Below are 16305 nucleotides of genomic sequence, written 5' to 3'. Positions count from 1 at the left end.
AGGGTGTGATGGGGCTGGTGTTAGAACTCACATGTCTTAAGATTGCCTTCTACTCAGGGCTATAGCAAATGGCTTCTGTCTGCAGTGCCTCCTACCTGGAGCTCCACAGTTGCTTACCTATTTTTGGTCTCTGTAATCAAAACATGGGACAGGTTCAAGGAGGTGTCAATTACCAGAAGAATTTGCATTCAGCACTTAACTGCAATCAGCTAGGGAGCCAAAGCTTTCCAGCTGGGCCACTGCAGACTGACTCAGGGAGAAATGGCTTCATCAACACAACCGACTGTGCTCTTTACCTGATGGGGCAGTGCTCTGCCAGCAGGATGTCATATGTAATTTTAGAGAGCAAAAGTAGAATTAAAAGAAAACACTTTTCCTTAGATATCCTGCACATTCCCCAACAGTTACTTAGGAAAGAGATGATTTAGAAGATAAGCTTTTTTTTCATGCACAGAACCAAATGTGTTCTGTTCCCAGAATTTATATAATTCATGCTTCTTTAGAAATTTCCTTTGGCCCAGGCTTGGAGGCTGGCTTTGCTGAAGTAATAGCCTCTGTTTCTTTGGATCCATGGCAAAGTCAACAGCAGAGAGGGAGAGATTGGTTGTGAAGAAATGGCACTTAGCCACCCTCGGATGTTTACTACCAAGGGAAGGTTTGGGATTTAAATTTTTATATATTCACCTGCTGGCATGTACGTAGTAAGAAGCAAGGGTTGCTGAATAAACATTTGTTGGATGTGGGCATGTGGAAACAATGCTTGTTTTCCCACCTTTATTCCCGACTCAAAATCCCATCAATCAACAACTCAGTGAGAACAAGGTTATCAGAGCATTCCTCAAGAACTGTTTGGGACAGGGGGCAAGTGAGCACCCCGGGCATCTTGTGATGAGAGTTCTTTCAGGAGCTTAGAGCTCCAAAGATAAAATTTGTCAACTTTAAGGATTTGCCTGGGCTGTCTCATTATGGGTCAATCATCTAATAGCAGAACAAAAGAAGAAAACAAATGTGATATTTCAAAGCTAGAGATATTTTTGTATTATAAAGGAAGGGACAAGGAAGACCACCATCACTAAAACAACCCCTGTGTAGAAAAACATTTTAAGGAAAGGAGCATTGCTCTTGTAATAAAGTGACAATCCTTTCTGCCAAGCATGCAGAGAAATAAGGAAGAGTGTAGATTCTAGTGACATGGGAATTAGTTTGGGTTTAGGGAGAGAAACAAGAAATAAGAGAGCCCCTGAGGCAGGAAATGGCCAATGGGCTTAGGAAGAGTAGTGTCCAGATTAGTTCCCAGTTTTCTTCCATAATTACCTTCTGTTTGCCTGTTGTGAACTGATCTTAGATCATCTCACCATGCACAACTCTGAGGTTCTTTCTGATAGTAACAGTAGGCTCAAAAGAAGTTTGAAGTAAGTGAGAGGTAGCTATTCCCCACGACCTTACTACCATGAGGTTTAAATTATTACTAATGGGAACAAGTCTCAGACCACATTTTGCATACAGGTCAACATTTATTAACATACATGCTTTAATAACCAAGCTCAGTATGGTTGATTAAGTGTGCCCTTTAAGTTCAGTGATGTCCCAGCTCTTTGTCATTGCTCTGTGTGCCACTTCACATGAAGGGTCACTTGAAATATTCAGACAAGATTCCAGAGGCAGGATTTCTGTTACTTAACAGTTGACGTCAGCCCATCAGAAATCCTTGTATGTACTGGCTGAATATAGGACAAAGGGTACAGCCTCCAGGCTTGCAAGAGTCTTATACTCTCTTCAAGCAAGGGCAGGAAATATTTCTAAAATACCTAAGCCAATACACATATATTGAATGCCTACAATTTCATTAGTGAAAGTCCATTTCTAACATTTATCATATTAATTGACAAGCCACTATTTTCACCAATAATATAGCCATGTATATTATTTATGTCAATTAGCGAAGACTTAGGTGTTGAGTGGGACCTGGATAAAGATCCAATGCAGTTGTCTTAGCTTGAGTGTGACCCTTGATGCACAACTAGCAGACTACTCCTGCAGTGTGATCTTCAAATCAATCAACTGATTATTCCTAGAGCTGAATCTTAAACTGCCTACAACATAAATGATAATGTGCTTGTCTTTAGATGTCAAAGCATTTGAAGACAAAATATAGACAAGTAATAATTTCCAAAGTTTTATGAAAAAGTGTTTCAGATAATAGTTGTATATCCTTGGGATAGGACAGAAGAGTAGAAAGAGTGGTGGTGAGAAGGGAATGGGCAAGAATTGTACCTGGAGCAGTTTTTCAGGGTGAGAAGAGTATAGCAACTGTCTGAACAGTATAAATGTGTCACAAATGTACCCACTTACTAGCTCTCCTATTTACTCAATCTCTTAATGACCCCAGTTTCTTCATCTACAAAATGCAGACAATAGTACAAACCTTATAAGGTTGTTACAACAATTAAATGAATTAATATTTCTAAAACACTTAGAATGGTACCTGGCTATATAAATGTTTGCTAAATAAATAAATCACAAATGATGAAAATATCACTTGGTGGCAATCTTATGCAGTTGCTCCTGGCTTTAGAAAACTAAGGCATTTTGTTTTGTTTTGTTTCGTTTTTTCTGAAATCAGAGGAAAAGGAAACTGTTAATGAAGTAGATACTAAATATACTTAACTTTCATGGATCAATAATCTTAAAATGCAGTGTCTATCAGTGATATGGCTTATTCAATATGAAATTCCATAAGACACCTCTGATAACTTTGGACTTCGGTATGGAGACAGAATGATGGTAGCTGTCAATACTACTCTCTTCAATTGTCTGGGGCACTTGGGGATAAGAGAGATAGGCTGTGAGTGCTGAATCTACCATCTTGAACAGAAACCTAAATTTTCTTCTTCCTGTGTGTTTTCCAAAGTTTACATAGTGAGCATGAACTCCATAAAAATCCTAATAAAACAACATGTTTTATTTACAAGTTAGTTTTTTAATGATCCAATTCCTATTGTCTATTATTTTCTTGGAGGAGTAGGGGTAATCCATTGGTTATCCAGATCAGCATTTCTTTTAAATTGAATTAAAAACTAATTCAATTTATCTTATTTCACAGCTTGGTTTTAAAACTCTGCTTAAAGTCATCTTTAAAACATGGTATTTGTCAAAGCAGTCGTGTCTCTGATGCAAGTGTGCAAAAGTTTCCATAGCTGCTGTTCTACTCTGGGAAATTGCTAGGCTATCTCCATGGAAACAATTGTTTCAAATGATTAATAATATAAGTTTGAGCTCAGAGGCAAAGATCTAAGGTTGGGAGAAAGAAAGTGTATCTCTTCTCTAAGTAGAGAGAATATTGAAAGATTAGAGCAAGAGGCATTTTATTAAAATTAAATTTCATTCTCATTGTTGGGTTTGGCTTTGTTTTGTTACGTTTGCTTCAGGGACCATGGACGTTTCTATCTCTCAAGTTGTTCAGGCAGGACTTGGAAGGCTCAAAGGGCCCAACCTGTAAAACTCACTGCTTTTTCTGTCTTACTCAAAGGATCTGGGAATTCAGTAAGGAATAAATATATGCAAAGATTGTCAAGGTTCTCTAGGGACCTGGAAATGATTCCAGGAAATCATTCATTCATGTATTCATTCATTTGTTCATCATTTATTGAACCCTGTTATGTAAAAGTCACTGAGCTAGGTACAGAGATAAAATATATGACTCTTGTCCTCAAGGAGGTCACCAGCAAGTGAAGCAGACAGAGAATTAAACAGAAGTTATCATCCAGGGATAAGAGTTTGCACACCGAGGCATGAAAATCCTGCACCAGCATAAGGTATTTCATGTAAATTCCATGGCAGCAGGAGTTTGTTCTACATATAGGCAGAAATTGACTCATATCTGGAATATTAGTAAACATTCAATAAATATTTGTTAAATGAATGAACAAATTAATGGAACTAATCCATCTGCAATTGTGAAAGATGTCAGCTCACAATGTATGTCCCAGTTATATTACCATAGGATGCTGCCTGCTTGCAGAGCCCCCAAGAGACAGTGGAAAGTACACATAGGGCCACCCAGCCCAGTCATCATTCACTCATCATTGATTTGGTCAATATTTAGTAATCTTCTGCTCTGGGAGTACTGTAAAGGGCCTGTGATACAAAGACAAGTAAGAAATGATCCCTGACCCCATAGAGTGTATAATTTCTGAAGGAGGAGAAAGGCACTAATAGCTATTATTTAAGGTTGTATATTATGAGTCCGTTGAATGAAAACTTGTTTAAGAGATATAAACAATAATAACTAATGTTTCCTGAGTGTCATGTACACTGTACTAAGCATGTTATACATATTTTCTCACAACACTAGATGGTTGGTTCATTTTTATCCTCATTTGATACATGAAGAAACCAAGGTTTAGTAAACTACCCTGGGTCATACAGTTACTATGTAGCACAGCCAAGACTCAAACCCATATCTTAACTCCTATATTTTATCAATAAATAGAGGTCAAGTAAATCCTGAATTGTTTCTATTGGGTCAGAAGACTCCAAAAGACTCATTTTAGAAAAATAGTGCAAAGATCCCCGCCCCCCAAGTTTTCGTCAACCCCTCACCTCTTTTCCAAAATGACAGGAACTCCAAATTCATCCTGATGACATAGTTCATTTCACCACTCTGGAAAAATCAGGTTAGAACATGATAGTCCCAAGGAATCCAAGGATATGGAAATAGGGATCTGATTCCATCATGTCTCCCTTCCCGCTCTGGGCTGGGTCCTCCTAAACTCTGTCTGCCAAGAATTCCACTTCTTCTCAGAACTGTCCCCTCCATCCCCATTTGCATGGTTAGCATGGGAGCCACAGTATTAATCTGGCCTGCTTCAGCCCTCATGGCCATGGTGGCTGGTCCAGGCCTGGGCACATGATACAAGCTGTGCCCATCACAGACATGGTTGTTGTCTAGGGGTGGCTACCTTGCCCAAACTGGGCAATTACTGTCTTTCCTTGATTGTTTGTAACTGGATCTCACAAAGATAAGTTAGTCTGGTTCTATGTACCTAGACTGTAAACTGTAAACCCAAAAATATCTTCTGCTGCTTGGATTCCACTGTTACATGGCTCCACAGTGATGACCTCAGCAAAAGAGGCAATGAAACAAACTTAGAAGAAAAGTTTAAGGACACAGTCCAGGCTCTAGTAGCAACTCCCGTTGACTTTCTGAGCACAAGCTTAGCTCTGTTCTGCCTTGGGAACAGAAAAAGAGAATCCTACTCAACAAAGCAAAGCAATTGGGTCCCTGCCTTCTGATTCTGGTTATTACTGAGACCCAGCCGCATTTCTCTTTGAATTTTCCTGAAACATTCTAAGATCCTTAAAATAAATTGCTTCTTCTATCTTTTTCTAGTTCAAGCTGTTTAGTTTAGTTTGTTTGTTTTTGTCATGATTATGTGCAATGCCAGAGAGACTGATGGCCTAGAGTAACGGCCACTCTACTCTGGGACTTTCTACCTCCCTTAAGAAGAAACTTACAATGGCCTTGAGAAGAGAGATGCTTTTCTTCCCAGCGCCTATGACACTACCACCACCACCAGTGACCTATTGAGTGCTGGGCAAGTGACAAACACCTTAAAAACATTATTTCCCTTAATCCTCACAAGTACCTTCTAAGATTAAGTTTTATTAAAACATTCATTTTGTTCCTGAGAAAAACGTTTACTTTAGGTGACAAAGGTCCTGAATGAATAAGAAATGACTGAGCTTGGATATGAAAATAGGTAAGCGTGATGCCAACCTCTGTAGCTGTTCTCCTTTTAGTATGCCAGAGTGCTGAGCAGAGTCCTCCAGCTCTACTCTGTCCCACAGTCTCCCTTTCCTCTGGTCCCCAAGTTTCAATTTTCCCTGGACACCAAGGGATGTTGCCAACAATAGTGGTTTGTTTCCACCCCCTTTTGGCCTTTTCCTTATCTTTTTCCCAATGGTTCTCCATTCAAAGAGAGAATGTGACTTTTCTTCTGCACATGGTGCTGCTCTTCTGATTCACCCACTTGCCATATAGCCCCACCCCCAGTCCAGGTTGTTCCTCAAGGATGTGAATAGTCACATCAAGTTTCCAGGAATCTCTGAGATGTTGGTAAAGCCAATAAATTCCATTTAAATCTGATATAGTAGAGCAGCAACTCCATTTGGCTTCTCACTGACTTAATTCTGTGCTGCTTCTTGAAAGAGAGAGGGGAAAAAATCAGATTCACAAGACAGAGTAATTGAGCTCAACCTCCATTTTGAATGGGTTTTCACTATAGTTTAAAACACTGCCATCTAAAACCATAAAGTAATATGGCCTCTCTGAGCCAAGGGCAACAATTATTTAATCTCTGCAGCTGCCCAGCATGTAGTTGCTACCTGGATCTAAAGCCCACATGGCAGATGCTATGAAGTAGAGACCGTAGCTGATTCATAAAAAGGGTGGGATGCAACTACCTGACATGGGCCTTTCTCTTTGGCTCACTGGGTCTGCATATTAGAGTGAGTCTGTTTGAAACCACCCATCATTGCTGCTGGATGCCTTCCCAGCTCACAGAATGAGCTCTTCTGGAATCTGCCAGCCCATCACAAAAGGGTGGGGCTTCTCAGTTGCTCTGCTCCATCCAGGAGGGTTCCTTCCCTCCTACAATCACAGAAGGTACTGATTTACCTTCCACTTCCTGGAAACGTGCTGATACATCTAATTAGCCAAAACATTCTCTGTATTTTTAGACTGTCCATGCCAAGAAGAAAAATATTATTAAGAACAAGTCCAGTACACCCTTGAAGTGTGTCCCACACCCCCATCTGGGCTCTTGGCATAAAATTACACAAACATTATGAAGCAATCACACAGGAATTGGGAATTTAGACCTCAAATTTCTCTTTTCTTTTACTCCCCACAATATTTTCCACCTGTCTTTGGACAAACTTGGCTTGCCATCATCTCTGCTGAAAGGTGGAGAGTAAGAATAAAATTTGAATCTATCAATTGCATTGCTATCAAAGTAGCTCTGGTAAAAGATTCAGGCAGAAGAGGATCAAATGATTAAAAGGAAGAGCAGGGATTTTCCTTATTGCTCTTTTCTCTATTCCTGTCCCCATGTTTTTATGAAGAATTGCACCCTGCATTTTATTCCATTCTGTCTTTACTTATGAAATTGGGCTTTAAGAAATCAGGTTTATTTATGCCACATCAGACTTGGAAAATGTGTTACCTTGAAAAAGGCAGAGCTAGTTATTACACAAGCTAATATGAGGTAATCTTGCCATCTCAGCCTTGTCTGTGCTACAGGTGAAAAGCTGGCTGCTACAGGTGAAAAGCTGGCTGCCACAGGCCATGAGCAGGCTTCCTAGGGCAGTACACCTCAGTGAGATCCTACCAAGAGTCCCCTAAGCCTCATGGACTGGGTCACCTGAGGCCCCAGGAATGGGAGAAGGCCAGAAAGAGTGAATGGCTCCAAGAAGGAGTTGTTTTCCCCAAACTATAACCGAGCACTTGAACAACCAGAGATCAGAAGTTGTTCCACTCCATGTCTGAGGCCACCTCCTTTTAGACAACTTAAGCCTCTACATTGAGTTGGGAGAGCTCCTCCATGTAGTGGAGTGAGTTGAGAGGGCTCAGCCTCAAGTCTTTCTGGCCACAGTGGATGATTGGACAAAGAGTTTATACTTGAACTTTAGACTTATTCATGGTGTCTATCTTTTAATATTCAAGAAACTGCTTTGTTTCACGTATGATTTATTGGCTGAAACAAAGAATCCTTAAAGGGCAAAGAAAATATATCTGTTAGCTTTTAAGGTCTTTTAGTTTTTATGTACTATTTAGATTAGAAACAAAGTATTTGAAACAAAGGATATAGAAAGACTGAGGACCTAATTTTGCAGAGGTTCAGGAATTGAAGAATGAAATAATTTATTCAGCAGTTTTCAAATTTTTAATGCTTTACATACAATGGAAGGTTTTGATTGCACAAAGAATCCACGAGTTCAGAAAGTCCTTAGGAACATTGTCTTATTGATGTGCTGATGACCTATATTCAAGCCGAGTTTTCACTGATATTCAGGGATTTGACCATTTGGTTCACTTATGCTTAGAAAAAGAAGATAAAATTTTTGATGAATTCATTGTATAGTTTTTCAACCTTGAATAAATCCATTATATTCTACCATTCTCTCTCATCTTATTCTCAGGAATAACCTTGCCTCTGTTGTCCTGTGTTAGGTCCCATTGTGTCTGGAATCATAGTGCAGTGACCCCCTCTACTACAGGAAAAGAAAAATCTTAGTAGTAAAAAACGGTCTTAGTAGTAGCCACTCATGAATGCATTGGGATTACTGAGATGTATACAAAACATTTCTTAGCAGTTGCCACTGATCAACTTTCAACCATAGATCCACTTTCCAGTGGAGTGTCTGGGTCCCATTTCTCTTGATCCCTTCCTCCTTCCATACTCTTCTTCCCTTGGGTACTATCTTCCCAATTTCTCCTGCTCTCTTCTCCTTTTGTCAAGGCTGGTGAGGTCTTCCTCTTGTGTTGCAGGTTGATACTGGACATATTTCAGCACCTATAGGATGAAAACCTTATCCACAATAATATGGATCAGTTCTCAATGCCTAACTTTGGTATATTTTTTGTTTGTTTAATGTAGGAAAACCCCCCTCTGAAGAAGGTTAAGTGCCTTTGTCTGAAATTCTAGTCTGAATCCACGCAGTGAGGATCGTTCCTTGAATGTAAATCCCTTGCTATCCATTTCTTTTTGTTGTGTATCTCATGAAACCATGTTTAAGCTTTTAGCTTCAGCAAACTCTTACTTTAAGATTAACTTGGTAGACAGCATTTATTCTGCTTCATCCTGGAAACCTCACCAAAATGAAAGTAAGAAATTTTTTTTAATTGCAAAATTACACAAAAAGGAAGAAAACAAAGCAAAAAACAGCAACAAAATAACAAAAGCAAAAGGTGGCATGGTTATTGACTCAGCAGCAGAGTAAGCAAACGAAATTCATGAACACCTTAGGAATTGGAGGCAATAGTTGGGTAAGACAGAAAATAAAAGAATTAACTTAAGTAGCTAGGAACCCAGGTCTACATCCCCCATCCATTCCGTACAGCCAGACAGTTACCCATCTCCCACCAACAGAAAACTGGAAGTTATTTTCTAGGAACAGTATAAGAGAGAGTCCTTCAAATGGGAGTCACCTTAGGTGTAGTTCAGGATGGGGAACGAGGTCAAGGGGGGTGGTAAATATTTATATCAAATGTATAGCACATTTTTTTCCCAATTCAATTGCCAGGACAACATGGCCACTAGGCAGGAGCTTTGTGCATCTGAGCAGCCCAGTGTTAAAGCCCCAAAGACAGTACTATCAGTACTAGTGAAAGTGCCTAGCAAGAACTCATCCAGTGATGCCCAAAACAGCAACCCCCTTTCTGAACACCTGGATCATTATAAATTCATAAGAAGTTGCAAAATATAGTATAGAGAAGTCCTATGTGTCCATCACCCAACTTCTCCAAATGCTACATCTTAATTCTAGTGCATTATCAAAACTAGAAAATTGACATACTCACAATATATCCAATTAGTTTTTTAAACAATTTCATTTTTAAGTATGAACAGATGGCTAAGGATAGTCAGATATATCAGGAAATATTTTTCTTTAATTAGAAAGAATATCTTAGAAACCAATATTGTGAGTGACAGTGAAAACTTCAAAACATAAGAGAAAAGAGAAAAAAGAATATCCAAGAACCAAGAACAGGATTAATAAAGGAACTTTAGTGAACAATAAAGAGAACCCAGAAATTAAAAATAATTGAAACATAAAGTAAAACAAACAAAACAATAAAAATGAACAAACGAAACTTCAGTGTAAAGGTTGAAAGAAAAATTAATGTATAACATGGTGACTGTAGTTGAGAACACTACTGTATAATTAGAATTTTCAAGGAGAATAGAACTTAAATTTTCCTTAACTTAAATTTAAACTTAAATTTAAAGAAGTAAATATGTGAGATGATGGATTATTAACTCAATGGTGAGAATCCTTTCACAAGGTGTATGTATATCAGATTTTCACATTGTACACTTTAAATTTCTTACAATTGTATTTGTCAATTATATCTCAATAAATCTAAAAAAAGAAAAATTATGATAATTTCACAGAAGGTAGAGGGAATAAAAGGGAAATAAGAAATAAAAGAAGAACATTAAATAATCAATTCAGGAGGTTCAATATCCCAATAATAGAAGTTACAGAAAGAGAAAACAGACAAAAGACAGGGGGAAAATAAGTAATGAAATAATAGCAAAAAATGTCAAGGCCATGAATTTTTACTGGAAAAAAACAGACAAATTACTCCACCAACTAAGGACCATGAGTTTTTAGATTAAAGGATTCCATTGAATATTCAGCACAATGGATAAAAAAGACTCACATTTATATGTATTACTGGGAATTTAAGAAAAATACTATAGACTATCAGAGATTAAAAACATGTCATACATATAGTATAATGATTCAGAATGGCTTTGAACTTGTCAAGGCAACACTGAGAACCAGAATAAATCCACGCTTCCACAATTCTGGAATAAATTCAACATAAAATTCTATATCTAGAAAATTTATTGATTAAGTGTGAGGATAGACTATAGACTTTCAAACATGCAAGGACTCAGAAAGTCTATCCCTCCCACTCACACACAGGCTCACATGCACCGACACTCTTTATGAGGAAGCTGCTAGAGAATGTGCTCCATGAAAACAAGGGACAAGGCCAAGAAAAGAGGAAAACACAGGATCTAGTGATCAGATCAAACTCAAGGGAAACACAAAGGAATCCCCAGCTTAATAATTAAGGGTAACTCCAAGATGACAGCCATGAAACATAGAGACCATATTTCATATTCGAATCGAGCAGAAAGCTATGAGAAAGATGTTTCCAAGGATATGAAATTGATAAGATGTCTGATATGCTGCATATATTGAGAGAAAGTTTTAGTTGACTGGGAGAGAGTTTGTTGGTGAATTGATAGGTGCATAGAAAACTAAGCAAACAGAGTACAACACAATTTTTAATTCCAGGAAACAAAACAAATGCAAGAAAGTAAAAGTAATTTTAGTATACTACAAGTCTTAACTGAGAATAATGTCTACATTGTCATACTAATGTAAGTACTGAATGCTGGTTTAATCATAACTTGTTACAATCATTTCAGAAAAATGAGGCACAAATACAGTGGAGGGCTAAATCCTCATCTTCCATAGAAGCACAATCATTAATACCAAAACCCCATAAATTAAAAAGTGGTGCAATAATCATGTTACTTATAGATGTGGAGGTAAATGCTGAAATAAACAACCAAACAAATTTAGAGTCGTTGCCCCTGGGAGCAGGAAATGGGCAAAGTGTTGGGCAGATGACAGCTGTTTTGTTTAGTTTAATTTTGTTTCAATAATAATAATTATGAAAATTTTGATGTTTTTAAATTGTGTGCATTTATAGCTCTGATAAAAATAAACATTAAGTAAAAAAAATTAGAAAGAATAGGGATTAGCCCAGAATAGATAAGTCTCCAGCAAATAGTAATATGATAACCCGAGTTTAAAGGAGACTGACAGTATTTGGGGGCAGTTTTATAGGACCTGTCCACATTCAAGAAGTGGAGATTAATTACTTTAAGTATTCTCAGACACAGGTGCTAAATGATAAAATGATAATCAAGAAGCCAGATGTTCATTTATGTTCCTGTTTCATCAAGTGCAAGAGTCATTCTGATAGGAGGGGCTATGTTTACTACTAATCCAGCATGCTCTCCTCTACTCTTCTTCAGCCCATCCAGCAATACTCATCTAAGAAGAGCACACGGGAGAGGCAGAGTAAGGAACATCTTCTGTGGTATGAGCCCTCACTGTAATACATCCACCATAATAAGCAGAGACTTTGCTCTTTGCCAAGAACAAGATTCTTTAATCTACCCTATTTATAGAGTCTTTGTCATTAGCCATATGGATCAAGAGAAGTCTAAGGTGTTGTCAAGTTTAGAAATCCTGGCAATGTATAATTTATTTGGAAAACAAATAGTCTGAATCTTATACAGTTAGAATGCTAGCTTTGTAAGCATTTTAGAGATGTAGATGGAAATGGAGATAAAGAACACACAACATATTAGAATGATATCATTAACTTATTAACACATTAAGCAAGAAAAAAAAATGTGTCCCTAGCCAAAGGGGCTGATTAAGATAAGGTTAAGTGATTAACTAGAAAAAATGTGCTCCACATGCTTTAAATATTCTTCTAAGGCTCAGCAAATATCATGAACCTGTGAATGCAGGATGTATATAATAGATTCAAGGGGTGTCTATATAGACAGGATGTATGTATAGGAGGGGTGAGATGAGAGTGGGGGCTGAAAAGGTAATAAAATCACTATCCAGATTTTAAATATACATTCAAAGGTATTTTACTATATAAATTGTGATTCTGGAGATTTGTTCAAGATGGTGGAGTAGAAGGACGTGCATTCACTTGCTCTTGAAAGAGCACCAGAATCACAACTAACTGCTGAACAATCGACAGGAAGACACTGGAACTCACCAAAAAAGATACCCCACATCCAAAGACAAAGGAGAAATTTCAATGAGATGGTAGGAGGGGTGCAATCACGAAAAAATGAAATCCCATAACCACTGAATGGGCAACTCACAAACTGTAGAACAATTACACCACAGAAATCCACCCACTGGAGTGAAGGTTCTGAGCCCCATGTCAGGCTTCCCAACCTGGGGAAGGGACTCCACTCTTGGAGGGCACACACAAAGTAGTGTGTGCATCAGGACCCAGGGGGAAGGAGCAGTGACCCCATAGGAGACTGAACCAGACCTACCTGCTACTGTTGGAGGGTCTCCTGCAGAGGTGGACAAGGATATTGGCAGCGGAAGTTATGGGAAGTACTCATTGGCATGAGCCCTCCCAGAGTCTGCCATTAGCCCACCAAAGACCCAGTGCTGGGTTGCCTCAGGCTAAACAACCAACCTGCAGGGAACTCAGCCCACCCACCAGAAAAAAACGCTGCTCTATCCACCACCAGTACCTCCCATCAGGAAACTTGCACAAGCCCCTTAGATAGCTCATCCACCAGAGGGCAGACAGCAGAAACAAGAAGTACAATCCTGCAGCCTGCAGAACAAAAAACACACTCTAGAAAGACAGACAAAATGAAAAGGCAGAGGCCTATGTCCCGGATGATGGAACGAGATAAAACTCCAGAAAAACAATTAAATGAAGTGGAGATAGGTAACCTTCCAGAAAAAGAATTCACAATAATGATAGTGAAGATGATCCAAGACCTCGGATAAAGATGGAGGTAAAGATGGAGAAGATGCAAGAAATGTTTTAAAAAGACCTAGAAGAATTAGAGAACAAACAAACAGAGATGAACATACAATAACTGAAATGAAAACTACACTAGAAGGAATCAATAGCAGAAAAACTTAGACAGAAGAACAGATAAGTAACCTGGAAGACAGAATGGTGGAAGTCACTGCCACAGAACAGAATAAAGAAAAAAAGAATGAAAAGAAACAAAGACTGCCTAAGAGACATCTGAGACAGCATTAAACACACAAACGTTCACATTATAAAGGTTTGAGGAGAAGAGAGAGAGAAAGGACCCAAGAAAATATTTAAAGAGATTATAGTTGAAAATTTCCCTAACTTGAGAAAGGAAATAACCAGCCAAGTCCAGGAAGCACAGAGAGTTCCAGGCAGGATAAACCCAAGGAGAAACATACCAAGACACATATTAATCAAACTATCAAAAATTAAATACAAAGAAAAAATATTAAAAGCAGCAAGGGAAAAGCAACAAATAACATAGAAGGGAATCACCATAAGGTTAACAGCTGATCTTTCAGCAGAAACTCTGCAAGCCAGAAGTGAGTGGCAGGACATATTTAAAGTAATGAAAGGGAAGACCCTACAACAAAGCATACTCTACACAGCAAGGATCACACTCAGATTCGACAGAGAAATGAAAAGCTTTACAAACAAGCAAAAACTAAGAGAATTCAGCACCACCAATCTGGCTCTACAACAAATGCTAAAGGAACTTCTCTAAGTAGGCAACACAAGACAAGAAAATGACCTACAAAAACAAACCCCAAACAATTAAGAAAATGGCAATAGGAACATACATATTGATAATTACCTTAAATGTGAATGGATTAAACCATCCAACCAAAAGACACAGACTGTCTGAATGGATACAAAAAGAAGACCTGCATATAAGCTGTCTACAAGAGACCCAGTTCAGATCTAGGGACACATACAGACTGAAAGTGAGAGGATGGAAAAAGATATTCTATGCAAATGGAAATCAAAAGAAAGCTGGAGAAGCAATACTCATACCAGAAAAAATAGACTTTAAAATAAAGAATGTTATGAGACAAGGAAGGAAACTATAAAATGATCAAGGGATCAATCCAAGAAGAAGATATAACAATTATAAATATATATGCACCCAACATAGGAGCACCTCAATACATAAGGCAAATGATAAGAGCTACAAAAGAGGAAATCAACAGTAAGACAATAATAGTGGGGGACTTTAACACCTCACTTACACCAATGGACAGATCATCCAGACAGAAAATTAGTAAGGAAACACAAGCTTTATATGACACAGTAGACCAGAGAGATATATGTTACATATATACAATGGAATATTACTCAGCCATAAACAGGAATGAAATTCTTCTTTTGGGTCATTTGTAAGGATGTGGAGGGATCTAGAGACTGTCATACAGAGTGAAGTAAGTCAGAAAGAGAAAAACAAATATCGTGTATTCATGCATATATGTGGAATTTAGAAAAATGGTATAGATGAACCGGTTTGCAAGGCAACAATAAAGACACAGATATAGAGACCAAATGTATGGACACCAAGGGGGAAAAGCAGCCGGGTGGTGGTGGGATGAACTGGGAGACTGGGATTGACATGTATACACAAATATGTATAAAATAGATAACTAATAAAAACCTGCTGTATAGCACAGGGAACTCCACTTCACTGTACAGTAGGAACTAACACAACATTGTAAAGTAACTATACCCCAATTTAAAAAAAAATGTGATTCTACCACATCTAAACTAGATACAGTGAATTCCAATACATAGCCAAATCATCTGAGAGTGAAATATTTCATTTCTTCAGGTAAGTGGTAAGTAGGTATGGGTTGGGGTTTGAAGCTAGCTTTGTAATATAGCAAAGAGTAGAAGAATTGTATCAATTTTAATAGACTTAACCTGCTATTTTAAATAATACTAGTCCTCTTTAATCTTGGAATAACCATATGAGTGAATGCTAGCTCAGAAGCCAGATAACTGTTCCTCCTGGGAGAAGTCTCATTCCCTAATGCCAACCTCTGATTTTCAAACCATCTTATTTGACTTCAATCAATATCTCAGATTTGGCCAATATTTTTAAAGTGCACACATTGTGGTATTTCTTGGAAGCTTTTCTTAGCTACTAATCCTTCTTGGAACCTTTATTTATTTCACAGTTTGAAAGTGATACACAAGATAAACTCACAGGGACCATCCCATTTATTTATTGAAACATTTCATTAGCTTTATATCAAATATCTTTCAATTAAAACACTTGTGATAGAGCCATTTTCCTCCCCAAAATCCCAGATCAAAAATAATTTTAATTGTCTGTAGATCTACTTCTATACTATGATGCCAGTTCACTGAAAGAATAAAGGATAGGGCAAGGAAAGTTTATCACTACCATTATATATATATATATATATATATATATATATATATATATAATGGTAGTGATAAACTGAGTGGCTCTGTTGAGGAGAAGAAGAGAAGACAATAGTATAGCCAAAGAATTCCTTTCCTTGACAAGAAAGAATATCCAGGCAGATGGTTATCGTGGAATGAAATTGCATCTTTTCTTTAACTGAATCTCAGGTGGAGAAAATACTCAAAGACCTTCCCTCCAGTGGCAGCATCTTCCCCCAGCAGTTTATTGTAGGCTGCCATGAATTATGTAAACCATGCCTACCCAACAATTGCCCCTGACCCAACAGAAATCAGACCCAACTGTTGTTTAGAATTCAGCTCTCAGGACGAAGGAGGATTCATAAGGGAATTATAATTTAGGATGGTAAGTATCTTGTATTTTATCTGGTAATAAGGAATCATTTTTTTGTACTAAGAAAAACATTTGTAGGTTTTCAGACTTGGAAGGGAATATGTAATTCCTTCAGTTCCCT

This window comes from Mesoplodon densirostris, chromosome 7, assembly GCF_025265405.1.
Source record: "Mesoplodon densirostris isolate mMesDen1 chromosome 7, mMesDen1 primary haplotype, whole genome shotgun sequence".
In the NCBI taxonomy this organism is placed as follows: domain Eukaryota; kingdom Metazoa; phylum Chordata; class Mammalia; order Artiodactyla; family Ziphiidae; genus Mesoplodon; species Mesoplodon densirostris.
Note: the sequence above shows the minus strand (reverse complement) of the source record.